The sequence below is a fragment of the Molossus molossus genome, unplaced genomic scaffold, assembly GCF_014108415.1.
Source record: "Molossus molossus isolate mMolMol1 unplaced genomic scaffold, mMolMol1.p scaffold_m16_p_2, whole genome shotgun sequence".
Taxonomy (NCBI): domain Eukaryota; kingdom Metazoa; phylum Chordata; class Mammalia; order Chiroptera; family Molossidae; genus Molossus; species Molossus molossus.
This window is the reverse complement of record NW_023425355.1, coordinates 84,771,661-84,786,664: the sequence shown is the minus strand read 5'-3', so window position 1 is coordinate 84,786,664 and position 15,004 is coordinate 84,771,661. Positions and strand designations below refer to the sequence as shown.

The 15,004-nt window shown below is 37.0% G+C and overlaps 1 pseudogene; it reads left to right on the top strand.

Annotated features, from left to right (window-relative positions):
• The first annotated feature begins 1,815 nt into the window (after nt 1–1,815).
• LOC118635369 lies at nt 1,816–14,797 on the top strand (annotated as a pseudogene).
• The last annotated feature ends 207 nt before the right edge of the window (nt 14,798–15,004 follow it).

Sequence of the window (15,004 nt, the reverse complement as noted above, 5' to 3'; positions counted from 1 at the left end):
TAACTTCCTCCTTGTTAAACTCTTCTCTTAGCTTCTGGTAATCTTGTTTTCCACCTAGATTTCTGGTTTCTCCTTGTTGGTCTCTTTGGTGGATCTATCTGATTATGAATGTTTAATATTAATGTTAGATGAATAATCTAACTGGTTGTTAATTTTGGGATTCCTCATGTCTTATTCTTGAGTCCTTTATTAATCCAAACTTCAGTTATTCACCTATGTGTTGAGGACTAAATGTGTCTTCAGCCCAGACTGCTTATCTTACCTCCACAGATGTGACAAATTGCTGTAAATCTCCATCTTGTTACCTCACAGGCACATAGAAGTATCCTGTTTTACATGTCCTCTATCGCAAATTTAGTATATATTTGTGATATTGTTGTGTCAGTATAAGTCTGGCCCATAATATTGACACCCGTTGAGAACAAGAAACATCTCTGTTTTGTTTAGCATGTATCATGTAGAAAACATTAGGTAAATATCCAAATCTCAACTCACTGGTACATAGTCCTTTTTTGGCCCTCACATACTTTTCTGAACTTCAGGCATTTTTTCTTGCTGTTGCTTCTAGCTGAAACTCTTTTTATTCCTATTTTCACATGGCAAACTTTTCATCATCCGGGTCTCAACCTCAAATGTCATTTCCTCAGGAAAGCTTTTCTTGATTGTCTAATCTAAAGTTCCTGTCTGCTCTTACCCTAGTCATAACACTTTGCAACATGGTAGAATCTTTTGAATTAGATTTCTTGTTCAATCTCACTGATATAATGCCAGACTTCTAAGAGTAAGGAGCTGGTCTGTATTGTTCACCAGGTCAATTCTCATGCCTTACACATAGTAATAACTCAAGAAACTTATTACAGAGGTCTCCATTATCCAAGATTTTGCTTTCTACAGTTTCAGTCATCTGCAGTCAACTGTAGTTAAAATTTTTTAAATGAAAAATTTCAGAAATAAACAATTCACAAGTTTTAAATCATGTGTCATTCTAAGTAGTATAATGAAATCTCACACCATCCCTTTTAGGAAATGAATCATTCCTTTGTCCAGTATTTCCATGTTCTACAGATGGTCTTTGACTTACAATGATCCTCCCATTTATAATTTTTCAACTTTATAATAGTGCAAAATTCATACACATTGATCTTTTTCCTGGGTTAGAGATAGCACTATGTGCTACCATACTCTTTTGTGCTGCTGGGCACTGCTGGTGAGCCTCAGTGCTCATTAAGCTATGAAATCATGAAGGTAAACAATCCTACTCTAGAGTGTACTGTATTGGCAGCATTTTTTCTTTCTTGACATTGTGTTTTGAGTATATTTAATGTAGGCTAGGCTAAGCTATAATGTTTGGTGGGATAATTGTATTAAATGCATTTTCAATCTCGAATATTTTCAACTTACAAGGGGTTTATTGGGACATAACCCTACAGTAAGTCAAGGAGCATCTGTATTTGATTTCCACCTGTTAGTCACTTAGTAGCAATCTCAGTTATCAAATTGATTGTCATGATATCACAGTGTTTATGTTCATGTCACCTTTATTTTACTTAATAATGTCCTAAAAATATGAGTAGTAAAAGTAGTAAAGCTGGTGATTGGAATATGTCAAAGAGAAGCTGTTAAGTGCTTCTTTAGGTGAAAGTTCTCAGCTTAATAATGAAAGGGAAAAAAACCATATTGCTGAGGTTGTAAGATCTACAGGGAGAAAATAATCTATTCGTGAAAAAGATGAAAAAATAAATTCATGTTAGTTTTGTTCTCACACATTAAACAGTTAAAGGTACAGCCTCAGTGGGTGATAAGTGCTTAGTTAACATGGAAAAGGCATTACATCTGTGCATTGAAGACATGAACAGAAAATGTGTTCTAATTGACAGAAATGCGTTGAGGCTATATGAAGACTTCAGCAAGGGAGCCCCTGAAAAGAGTGACACCAAACCATTACTGTCAAGTAAGAGATGGTTACAAAAATGCAAGAAGAGGTTTGGATTGAAAATATAAAAATTAGCAGAGGGAGCAAGAGAAAAACCACATTCACATAACTATTACAGTATATTGTTACTATTATTCCATTATTATTATTATTATTATTATTGTTATTATTTTATTATTATTCATCTCTTACTGGCCTAATTTATAAATTCAATCTTATCATAGGAATGTATGTATAAGAACAAGATAGTATATACAGGGTTTGGTACTATTAACAGTTTTAAGCATTCACTGGAGGTCTTGCAACCACAAAAGGAGGAACTACAATACATTAATTTTAACAAAGAATTAATAAAAATATTCTCTAGCCAAGTTATGAAAACATTATGTTAATGAGTGAGAGATTGTTTTATTGGTGGATATGGAAAGACTTTTTGGAGGAGGAAATGTTTAAATTGTGACTGCTTGATAAATAGGACTATAACTGTCAGAACATGTGTGTGGGAGTATAGAATTCCAGGCTGTGAGAAAAGACAGACCTTAGTTTCAAATTGAAAGAATGGCTTTTGATCTCATGCATGGCAAATATGTAAATATATTACCAGAAATAGAACAACTGAAAAGATATATTGGGATTATAGTAAATGACGTTTAGCATTAGAGTATGTGCACTAGGGAACTTTATTCTTTTAAGGGACAAAACTGCAGCCTAATTAGATCTGTGTTTTAGGAAGATAAATAAAAAAGCATTGTAACCTGGCCAATGTGGCTCAGTGGCTGAGTGTTTTCCCATGGACTGAGAGGTCATGGTTTGATCCCTGGTCAGGGCACATGTCCAGGTTGTGGGCTCAGCCTCCAGTAGGGGATGTGCAGGAGGTGGTGGATAGGTGTTTCTACCTCCAAAATGGCAGCAAAGTGAATGGAAGCTTCATCTCCAAGGACCAAACTGAAATTACAAATAAAATAAAGACAAATCATCCAGAAAAAATGAGCTTGTGAGGACCATAAAACCAGGGACACTGAATTGATCCTGGTAAGATTGCGAAGGCACAAGAGGGGGCTGGGAGCCCACGAACAGCAGTGGTCTTAGCTGTGAGCAGCACACTTGGGGCTAAACTCCAGTGCCTGCACCACAGCACAGAGAGCCGGAACAGAGCACAAAAATAGCCACAGCCACTCACCTTGACCTCTGGCAAAGAATGGGCAGACTAAACTGGAACCGTGTGAAGACACTCAGGATTTGGAGGGTGCTCAGAGCTTTTGCTGAGTTGTAACCACGCAGGACTGTGGCCATCTAACTCTTTCCCAGGGCTCTAGGGAGTGGTGGTGGCCCCTCCTGAAAGATTAAACTCCGCTCGGTGGGACATTGAAATGCAAATTGTGGTTCATTAACAACCAGCATTTGCCCCACCCTTCAAAAATCCCCTTACTCTGAATAATTGAGAGAGTTTTTCATTCAACTGAGAACCCAAGGCTCTTCAAGTAATTGAGACAAATAGCCTCCAGGCAAAACCTAGAGGATAACTGAACCATTCCAGGGCTTGCAACTCTACCCAGGAAAGTAAGACTTGGCAGTGGTGCTTAATATGAGTCCTCCCTCACTCATTCAAACTCAGTAGAGGGAAACACAAAGAGCAAAACACCAACACCCACAGGGAAAATTTGGCAAGCTCTAAAACCCACTTTAATAGCAAAAATGGTGAAACAAAGAAACAAACCTCAAATGAAAAAACAAGAGAACTCTACTGAAGACGAGATAAATGAAATGCAGTTAAGCAAGTTAACAGAGCTAGAATTCAGAGCCATGATCTTGAGGAAGCACAACAGCATGAGTAAGGACATCAACACCATGAGTAATGACATAAAAACATTAAAAATCAATGAATTGGAAATTTAAAATAAACAAAAAGAAATGAAGAATGACATAGCAGAAATAGTGAACACACTGGAAGGACTAAACAGCAGAGCAGAGGAAGCTGAGGACGGGATCAGTGTATTAGAAGACAGGGTAGAAGAAATCAATCAATCACAAAACAAAAAGGAAAAAACAATTAAAAAACCAGGAAGACAGCTTAAGAGAACTGTGGGACAACTAGAAATGTAATAATATTTGCATTAAAGGAGTCCTCAAAGAAAAAGAAAATGAGCAAGTGTTAAGAATATATTTGAAGAAATAGTGACAGAAAACTTCCCTAATTTGCTGAAGGAAGAAGGCATTCAAGTTCAAGAAGCACAGAGAGCCCCAAGTAAGAAGAACCCAAACAGGCCCATACCAAGACACAGAGTAATCAAAATGCCAAAATTAAACACAAAGAGATAATCGTAAAGGCAGCAAGAGATAAGCAGCAGGTTACCTACAAAGGAAACTCTATAAGGCTCTCAGCTGACTTCTTAACAGAAACACTACAGGCCAGAAGGGAGTGGCATGAAGTAGTCAAGGTCATGAAAAACAAGGATCTGAATCCAAGACTACTCTACCCAGTAAGGCTATCATGCAAAATAGAAGGTTAAATTAAGAGCATTTCAGACAAAAAAAAAAAAAAAAAAAGGCTAAGAGAATACATTAGCATCAAACTAGCACTGCAAGAAATATTAATTAGTAGAAGGAATAAAAAGAAAAATATAACCACCCTAAATAGAAATGGAAATATATAAGTCCACATTAACAATCACCTTAAATGTAAATGGATTGAATGCTCCAATAAAAAGACACAGAGTAGCTGATTGGATAAGAAAGCATGACTCATATTGTTGTTTACAAGAGTCCTACCTCACAACAAAAGACACGCATGGGTTGAAAGTCAAGGGACGGAAAAGATCTTCCAACCAAATGGAAAGGAAAAAAAGATGGGGTAGCAGTACTCACATCTGATATAGTAGACTTCAAAATTAATGCCATAACTAGAGACAAAGAAGGCCACTACATAATATTGAAAGGATCTACCCAACAGGAAGATGTAGCCTTGGTAAACATATACACCCAATATAAGAGCACCAAAATATATTAAAAATCTTCTGGAGGACTTCAAAGGAGAAATCAACAGCAATACAATCATAGCAGGAGACTTCAACACCCCGCTGACATCACTGGATAGATCTATTAGATAAAAAATTAGCAAGGAAACAGACACTCTAAATGAAGCACTAGACCAAGTGGACTTAATAGATATCTAGAGAATTACACCCCAAATCCACAGAATCCACATTCTTCTCAAGTGCACATGGAACATTCTCAATGATAGACCACATGTTAGGGTACAAACTAAGTCTCTACAAGTTCAAGAAGATTGAAATCCTATCAAGCATCTTCTCAGATCACAATGGCATGAAACCAGAAATCAATTACAATAAGAACATGAAAAGACATTTGAACACATGGAGGCTAAATAGCATGTTATTGAACAATGAATGGGTTACTGAGGAGATTAAGCAAGAAATTAAAAACTTTCTGGAAACTATTGAAAATGAACACACAACAACACACAATCTATGGGATGCAACAAAAGCAGTTCTGAGAGGGGAGTTCATAGCACTACAGGCCAACCTCAAGAAACAAGAAAAATTTCTAATTTACTATCTAACCTCACAACTTAAAGAACTAGAAGGCAAACAAAAAGAAAACCCCAAAGCAAGTAGATGGAAGTAAACAGTAAAGATCAGAGCAGAAATAAATGACATAGAAACAAACAAACAAACAAACAAACAAAAATAATAATTCCAAGGATCAATGAAACAAAGAGCTGGTTTTTTGAAAAGATAAACAAGATTGATGGACCCTTAGCTAGACTCATTAAGAAACAGAGATAATCCAAATACACAAAATCAGAAATGAAAGAAGAGAAGTAACAACTGACACCACAGAAATACAAGGGATCATTAAAAAAATATTATGAGCAATTATATGGCAACAAATTTCACAATCTAAGCTAAATGGACAAATTTCTAAAAAAACATAGTCTCCCAAAACTGAACTGGAAAGAGAAAGAAAACTTAAGCAGACCAATAACAATTAAGAAAACTGAAGATGAAGATGGCAGCAGGCAGGACTGGAGGGAGGGTGAGTGTGTGGAAGAGTGAACATATGTGTGAGAGAGTGTGAGTGGATGCGAAGTTGAACGACCAAACTTGAGCAGTGCAGAGCCTTGGAACAGAAGGTACCTGTGCTGTGGATAGGAGCAGCCGTCTACCTCTGTAAGCGGTACTTCAGGGCGCTACTCTCTGTGCGTCAAAAAGGTCCTACCATTTTGGAAGATCCCAGGTTTCCCTGGGAGGAGGCAGTGGGAGTGACTAGGGCCAAGCAGCCTGAGCCTACTAGCGCAACTGTCACCATTGGACCAGTGGACAGTCTGTGTGAATGCAGACCAATGCACAGTAGTGGAGCACCCGAGGTGCCGGTTGCAGAAGCCGCAGAAAGCCTGGAGCGCAGCACCATCCCCCATAGTAGCGGCTCAATCAGAGTCTAGATATTCCCCCAGAAACAGAGGCTGAGAGCAGACATGCATCCTCAGGCAACAGATGCACAGACCAGCAACTGAGACCCATCTCCAAAATCTACAACAAAAGCTGAGCAGCAGTTGAGCACCACGGGCTGCTGGACCAGGGGCTCCACAGAGAAATGTGCTGTCCAGTAGCTCACAAGTGCAGTGGGAAGCCAGAGACCTAGAGAAACTGGTGTGATCCAGCTGCCCACCCTTGGGACATGCAGGGTGCTGAGGCACAAGAGAGGCCTGAGAGACCCAGCAGGGACTGTGCCATCCAGTTACCCATGTGACCTGCAGGGTGCTGAAGCACAAAACAGGCCTGTGTGGCCCAGCAGCCCATAAGAGGCACAGAGCCCAGTCCTCAAATGGACTGTGTGACCCAGTTACCCGAAGGACCTACAGGGTGCAGGGGCACCAGGAAGGCGTCTGTGACCCAGCTGCATACAAGACAGACATAGAGGATATAAAAAATGGAGGCAGAATGAATAGAAGCTACACAGAAAATCTCCCAGGACCAAATGGGAATTACAACTAAAATAAAGACCAATTCTAAGAAAAAAAAAAAAACAGAAAAGCTGCAGGACAGGACCATATAACCAGACACACTGGTAGGATCTGCAGAGGCATGAGTGGATGGCGGTTTGGGAGCCCCCAGACAGCAGCAATCTTAGCTGTGAGCAGCGCCATTGGGGAAGAAAGACCAACCACGCTCTACAGTGCAGAGAGCCAGGACAGAGCACTAAAATAGCCAGAGCCACTTACCTGGGGGCTACAGCAAAAAAAAGGGTAGAATGTGCTGGAACTCTGAGGGGACACCTGGGACTTAGAGGGCACCCCAAGTTTTTGCTGAGTTGCGGCCACAAAGGACGGTGTCCAGTGTGCCCCTTCCCAGAGCTGTGAGGAAAAGCAGCAGCCACATTCGCAGAGATCCAGCCTTTCCAAGGTGAGGCAAAGAAATGTAAATTGAGGCTCATTAATAACCAGCATCTATCCCACCCTCTGGAAATTCTCAGATGCAGAACACAACAGCTACATTCCAAGGCACTGAGTAACTGAGACTACTAACCACCAGGAAAAAGTTGGAGGATAACTGAACTTTTCCTAGGCTCGCAAATCTACCCAGGAAAGTAAGACTCGACAGTGGTGTTTAACGTGGGCCCACCCAGGCTCATCCAAACACAGTAGAGGAAACCAAAAAAAGCAGAACACTAACACCCACAGGGAAAATTTGGTAGGCTCCAAAACCCACTGAGATAGCCAAAATTGTGAAACAAAGAAACAAATCCCAAATGAAAGAACAAGAAACTCTATCGAAGGTGAGATCAATGAAATGCAGCTAAACAAATTATCAGAGGTAGAGTTCAGAGCCATGATTTTTAGGAAGCTCAACAGCATGAGTAAGGACATCAGTACCATGAATAAAGATATAGAAACATTGAAAACCAACCAAATGAAAAAGAAGAATGACATAGCAAAAATTAAGAACACATTGAAAGGACTAAACAGCAGAGTAAAGGAAGTTGAAAACTGGATCAGTGAATTAGAAAACCGGGTAGAAAAAATCAACCAATCAGAAAATCAAAAAAAAAAAACATAAAACACGGAGACAGCTTAAGAGAACCTTGGGAAACCTGGAAACATAATTAAATTTGCATCATAGGAGTCCCTGAAGAGGAAGAAAATGGTCAAGGGTTAAGAATATATTTGAAGAAATAGTGACAGAAAACTTTCCTAATTTGGTGAAGAAAGAAGGTATTTAAGTTCAAGAAGCACAGAGAGCCCCAAGTAAGAAGAACACAAACAGGCCCACACCAAGACACATAGTAATGAAAATGCCAAAAATTAAAGGCAAAGAGAGAATCCTAAAAGCAGCAAGAGATAAGCAACAGGTTAACTACAAGGAAAACTTCATAAGGCTCTCAGCTGACTTCTCAACAGAAACACTACCAGCCTAAAGAGAGTATCATGAAGTAATAAAGGTCATGAAAAACAAGGATCTGAATTCAAGACTACTCTATTCAGCAAGGCTATCATTCAAAATGGAAGTTCAAATAAAAAGTTTTCCAGACCAAAAAAAAAAAAAAGGGGGGGGTGGAGTATATTAGTACTAAACCAGCACTGCATAAAATGTTAAAATGACTGCTGTGATTAGTAGAAGAAATAGAAACAAATATATAATCACACTAAACAAAAATGGCAATAAATAAGTACATATGAATTATCACCTTAAAAGTGAATGGTTTGAATGCTTCCATAAAAAGACACAGAGTAGCTGACTGAATAAGAAAGCATGGTTGATATATATGTTGTTTACAAGAAACCCACCTCACAACATAAGACTCACATAGGTTGAAAGTGAAGGAATAAGAAAAATCTTTTAAGCAAACAGAAAGCAAAAAAAAAAAAAAGCTGAAGTAGCAATACTTATTTCAGATAAAATAGATTTAAAAATGAATACCATAACTAGAGACAAAGAAGGCCACTACAAAATATTGAAAGGATTTATTGAACAGGAAGATATAACCTTGGTAAACATATATGCACCCAGTTTAGGATCACCAACATATATTCAAAATCTACAGGAGGATTTAAAAGGAGAAATCAACAGCAAAATAATCATAGCAGGTGACTTCAATACCCCGCTGACATCACTAGATACATCTACTAGATAAAAAAATTATCAAGGAAACACAGACTCTAAATGAAGCACTAGATAAAATGGATTTAATAGATAGCTACAAAGAATTATACCCCAAAACCTCAGAATTTACATTTTTATCAAGTGCACATGGAACATTCTCAAAGTTAGACCACATGTTAGGGCACAAACTAAGTCTCTACAAGTTCAAGAAGATTGAAATCATATAAAGCATCTTCTCAGATTAAAATGGCATAAAACTAGAAATCAATTGCAGGAAGAACAAGCAAAGACATTTGAAAACACAGAGGGTAAATAGTATGTTATTGAGCAATCAATAGGTTACTATGGAGATCAAGGAAGAAATTAAAAACTTCCTAGAAACCAATTAAAATGAACACACAACAACACAAAATCTATGGGATGCAGCGAAAGCAGTTCTGAGAGGGAAGTTCATAGCACTACAGGCCTACCTCAAGAAACAAGAAAAATCTCTAATAGACTATCCAATCTCACAACTTAAAGAACTAGAGAGCAAACAAAAAGAAAACCCCAGAGCAAGTAGAAGGAAGGAAATAGTAAAGACCAGAGCAGAAATAAATGACATAGAGTCCAAAAACAATAATTCAGAGGATCCATGAACCAAAGAACTGTTTTTTTTGAAAAGATAAACAAGATGGATAGACCCTTACCTAGACTCACCAAGAAACAAAGAGAGAGAACCCAAATACACAAAATCAGAAATGAAAGAGGAGAAGTAACAACTGACACCACAGACATACAAAAGATTGTTAACAACTACTATGAACAATTATATGGCAACAAATTGGACAATCTAAGCAAAATGGACAAATTTCTAGAAACACATAGTCTCCCAAAACTGGACTGAGAAGAGATAGAAGACTTGAACAGACCAATAACAACTAAGGAAATTGAAGATGTAATCAAGACTCTCTCAACAAACAAAAGCCCAGGCCTGAATGGCTTTATGAGAGAGTTCTACCGAACATTCAAAGAAGAACTAATACACATTCTCCTCAAATTATTTCAAAAAATTCAGGAAGAAGGAAGACTTCCAAACTCATTTTATGAAGCCAGCATAAATGTTATTTTATTTTTTTAATTTATTTTTCTTTATTGATTTTAGAGAAAGAGAAAGGAAGAGGGAGAGAGAGATAGAAACAGTTATGAGAGAGAACATTAATTGGCTACTCCTGCATGCCCACTTGGGATTTGGCCCATAAACTGGGCATGTGCCCTGACCAGGTATCAAACTGGTGACATCTTGGTGCATGTGTCGACACTCAACTACTGAGCCACACCGGCTGGACTGTAAGTATGTTTATTTTTTAAATTTATTTTTCATTGTCTGTGTGTCTTTTAATATTTTTGTTGAGGCAGTTGCTTCTGTTATTATTGAGGCTGATTTTTGGGGGGGTTCTTTTTAGTTTGGTCTAGTTTCTTTGTTTTGTTCTGTCAACACATATAATAGTTGGCATGACAGGGTCAAGAGGGCCAGGGTAGAGACTCATAGTTAACCCCAAAGATTGAGCTCACACACAAATAGATAACAGCAATCAGGACCCAAATTCAACAGGAGAGCCCACGTAATGCACATAAGGTTCAATCCTAGCTCAGAAGATAAAAGAGACTATTGCACTGAGTCCCAAGGAAGGTCACTACACCAAGATTGGAAGCCATAACATTCTTATATGATAGACACTGACATGCTTATGGGACCCAACGTGACTCACCTGGCTCCGAACTATGAGACTACTAAAAGGGTGAGACAAAGAAACAACCCCCAAATGAAGGGGGGAAAAAAAGGGAGGAATCACCAGAAAAGGAACTACAGGAAATGGTGGCAAGCAGTTTTTCAGATAAAGAATTTAAAACAATGGTTTTAAGGGTTCTCAAACCAGTTAATGAGATCTACACCAGCACAAAAAGAAGAGGTAGAATCTATGAATAAAGACCAAGTGGAAATGAAGAATGACATAGCTGATATAAGTAATACCTTGGAAGAATTTAAAAATAGATTAGAAGTAGCTAAAGACCAAATCAGTGAGGAAAAAACAAGGTAAGAGAAAAAACCCAAAATAGAACAACAAATGGAAATATATATATATATTAAAAAGCAAGAGGAGAGTTATGGGAGATTTGGGACAACGTGAAATGTAACAACATTCACATCACAGGCGTACCAATAGAGGAATAATCAGAAAAAGTAGAAAACCTGTTTGAAGAAATAATTACAGAAAAATTTCCTAATACAGTGAAGGAAAAAGTCACCCAACTCCAAGAAATACAGAGAGTCCCTATCAAGATGAAACCAAGAAGTCCCACACTAAACACATCAAAATTAAAATGACAAATATTAAATAAACAGAAAAAATGTTAAACGCAGAATGAGAGAGACAGAAGTTTACCTACAAGGGAACACCTATTAGATTGTCAGCTGATTTCTCAATAGAAACAATGCAGGCCAGAAGGATACAAAATAATCAAAAGCAAGGCTCTGAATCCAAGACTAGTCTACTCAGCGAGGCTAGCATTGAAAACTGAAGATGAAATAAAGAGCTTCACAGACAGTAAATGGCTAAAGGAGTTTATTACCACCAAACCTGCATGGCAAGAAATGCTAAAGGTTCTGTTGTAAGAAGAAGAAGAAATAAAGAGAGAGAGGAGAACACAGACATAAAGAATAAAAATGTGAACAAAAAAGTATCTATCAATAATAACCTTAAATGTAAGTGGCTTAATTGCTCCAATCAAAAGACATAGGGTAGTTGATTAGATAAGAAAACATGACCCATATGGATGCTGTCTGCAAGAGACCAACCTCACAACAGAAGACCCACAAAGGATTAAAGTGAAGGAATGGAAAAAAAATTCCAGGCAAATAGAAACAAAAAAAAAGCTGGTGTAGCAATACTCATCTAAAAAGATAGACTTCAAAACGAGGGCCATAATAAGAGATAAAGAATGTCACTACATAATATTATAATAATTGATCCAATAAGAGGGTATAACTCTGGTAAACATATATGCACTGAATATAGGGGCACCAAAATATATTTAAAAAACTTCTGGAGAACTTCAAGGGAGAAATTGACAGCAACACAATCATAGTGGGTGATTTTAACTCCCCTATGACACCACTGGATAGATCTTCTAGACAAAAAATTAATAAGGAAACAGAGACACTAAATAATATACTAGATCAGCTGGATTTAATTGACATTTACCAAACATTTTACCCAAAATCTGCAGAATATATATTATTCTCAAGTACACATGAAACATTCTCAAAGACAGACTATATGTTAGGATATAAACTAAGTCTCTACAAGTTCAATAAGATTTAAACCATATCAAGCATCTTCTCAGATCACAAAGGCATGAAACTAGAAATCAATTACAATAAAAACACTCAAAATCATGAAAACACAACGAGGTTAAATAATATTTTATTAAACAATGAATAAGTCACTAATGAGATCAAGAAAGAAATAAAAAAAAAAAACTTCCTGGGAACTAGTGAAAATGAACACACAACAACACAGAATCTATGGAACACAGCAAAAGCAGTCATGAGAGGGAAGTTTATAGCAATACAAGCTTACCTTAAAAACAAGAAAAGTTTCTGATAGACTATCTAACCCTACAATTAAAGATTTAGAAAGAGAACAACAAGAAAAACCCAGAGTTAGTAGAAGAAAGGAAATAATAAAGATCAGAGAAGAAATAATTGATATAGAGACAAAAAAAACCCACAATACAAAATATCAATGAAACCAAAAGGTAAATCTTGAAAAGATAAACAAGATTGACCAATCTTTAAGCAGACTCACCAAGAAACAAAGAGAGAGGACCCAAATTAATAAAATCAGAAATAAAAGACGTGAAATAACCAAGACCATAGGCATACAAAGAATTTTAAGAAAATACTATGAACAATTATATGTCAACAAGTTGGACAACCAAGGACAAATGGATAATTTCCTAGAATCATAGTCTTCCCAAACTCAACTGAGACTAGTTAGAAAATCTGAACAGACCAATAACAACTAAGGAAATAGAAGCAGCAATCAACAAACCCCTAGCAAACAAAATTTCTGGTCTGGATGGATTCACAGGAGAGTTTCAGCAAACATTCAAAGAAAAACTAACACCTATTCTCAATCTATTCCAAAAACTTAAAGAGGATAACTTTCAAGCTACTTTTATGAGGCCAGCATAATCCTAAACCCAAAACCAGATATAGACACTACAAAAAATAAAATTATGGGCCAATATAACTGATGAACATAGACACCAATATCCTCAACAAAATTTCAGCAAATTGGATCCAGCAATATATTTTTAAAAATTATACACCATGGCCAATTGGGACTCATCCCAGGGATGCAAGGCTGCTGCAATATTCGCAAGTCAATAAATGTGATACACCACATAAACAAAACGAAAGATAAAAGTCATATGATCATATTAATAAATGCCAAAAAAGCATTTGACAAAATCCAGCACCTATTTTTGATAAAAACTCTCAGCAAAGTGAGCATTGAAAGATCATACTTCAACATAAGAAAGTTCCTATATGACAAACCTACAGCCAACATAATACTCAATGGACAAAAACTAAAAGCATTTCTCTTAAGAACAGGAACAGGACAGGGAGCAGCAGTAGTAGTTAGAACCTTTATTGGGAGAATAGCTGAGAATACACTGCCGTTCTGAGTCCAGATATTACATCCATAGATATGAACACACTTGAATTCAACAAACCTTCTCCTAATGGAAGTAACCATAATCATGGCAGTTCTGACTGGAGACTTTCATTTGGCTGGGAAGAACTTTCTGATCATGAGAGGCAAAGAAAGAAAGATGAAACCTACCCAATTAAAACACCCACTTCTGCAGGAAGTCTTTTTTTCTATTTCAACAGAATACTTTGAATACATTGGAACTTAACAATGATGAAATGGAAATCTGGGGAGGTTAAAATATAGAAATGTCTTTCAGAGTATGGCAATGTGGTGGGCAGTTGGAGATTATGCCTTGCACTATTACTGGACAAGTTTTGCATAGCAAAATCCCTCATACCTTTCCAAAAAATACTCAGGTGATTGCTCGCAACCAAGTTTGCCTTGAAGAAGTCTGGATGGATAAGTACAATGAAATATTTTTATAGAAGAAACACAGATACAGCAAAAATTGAAAAACAAAAATTATTTGGTGATCTTTCAAAAATATTTTAAATAAAGCACTACTTTCTATGTAAAAAATTTACATGGCATCTGAACAATATTTACCCAGAAGTATATGTGCCAGACTTTAATCCTGTTATATCTGGATATATTAAAAGTTTTGGTCAGCCTTTATGTCTGGAAGTTGGAGAAAATAATCAAGGAAGCAAGGTATTAATTTTGTATATGTGTCATGAACTTGAGAAAAATTAGTTTTTTGAATACGCTGCTCAACATAAAATCTGGCATAACATCCAGAAGAAATTATGTCTCCATGCTGCTCAAGGTCCTGATCAGTGAAGGCATGTACCCACAAAAGTCACAAGACTGTTGCCACTGGATAACAGATATGAGATATCCAAAAGGATTAACTTCTATATAATCCATTTTTAAAGCTGTGCCTTTCAGCAAACAGAGAACATTCAAGCTTAGTGCTTTACAATCCATCGGATCCACTCCAAAACTGGATTTTTATCCAAGAAAATTATATTCCTTAAAATTAAGGAGTTAAAAATATTTTCTTTCATAAAACTGTGACTAGGCATACACTGTATTGTTTTAAAATTTTGCAAAGAACCCAATTAAAAAATGAGCAGAGGAACTCAATAGACACCTCTCCAAACAGAACATACAAATGGTTAAGAGATATATGAAGAAATGCTCAACATCACTAATCATTAGAGAGATGCAAATTAAAACAACAA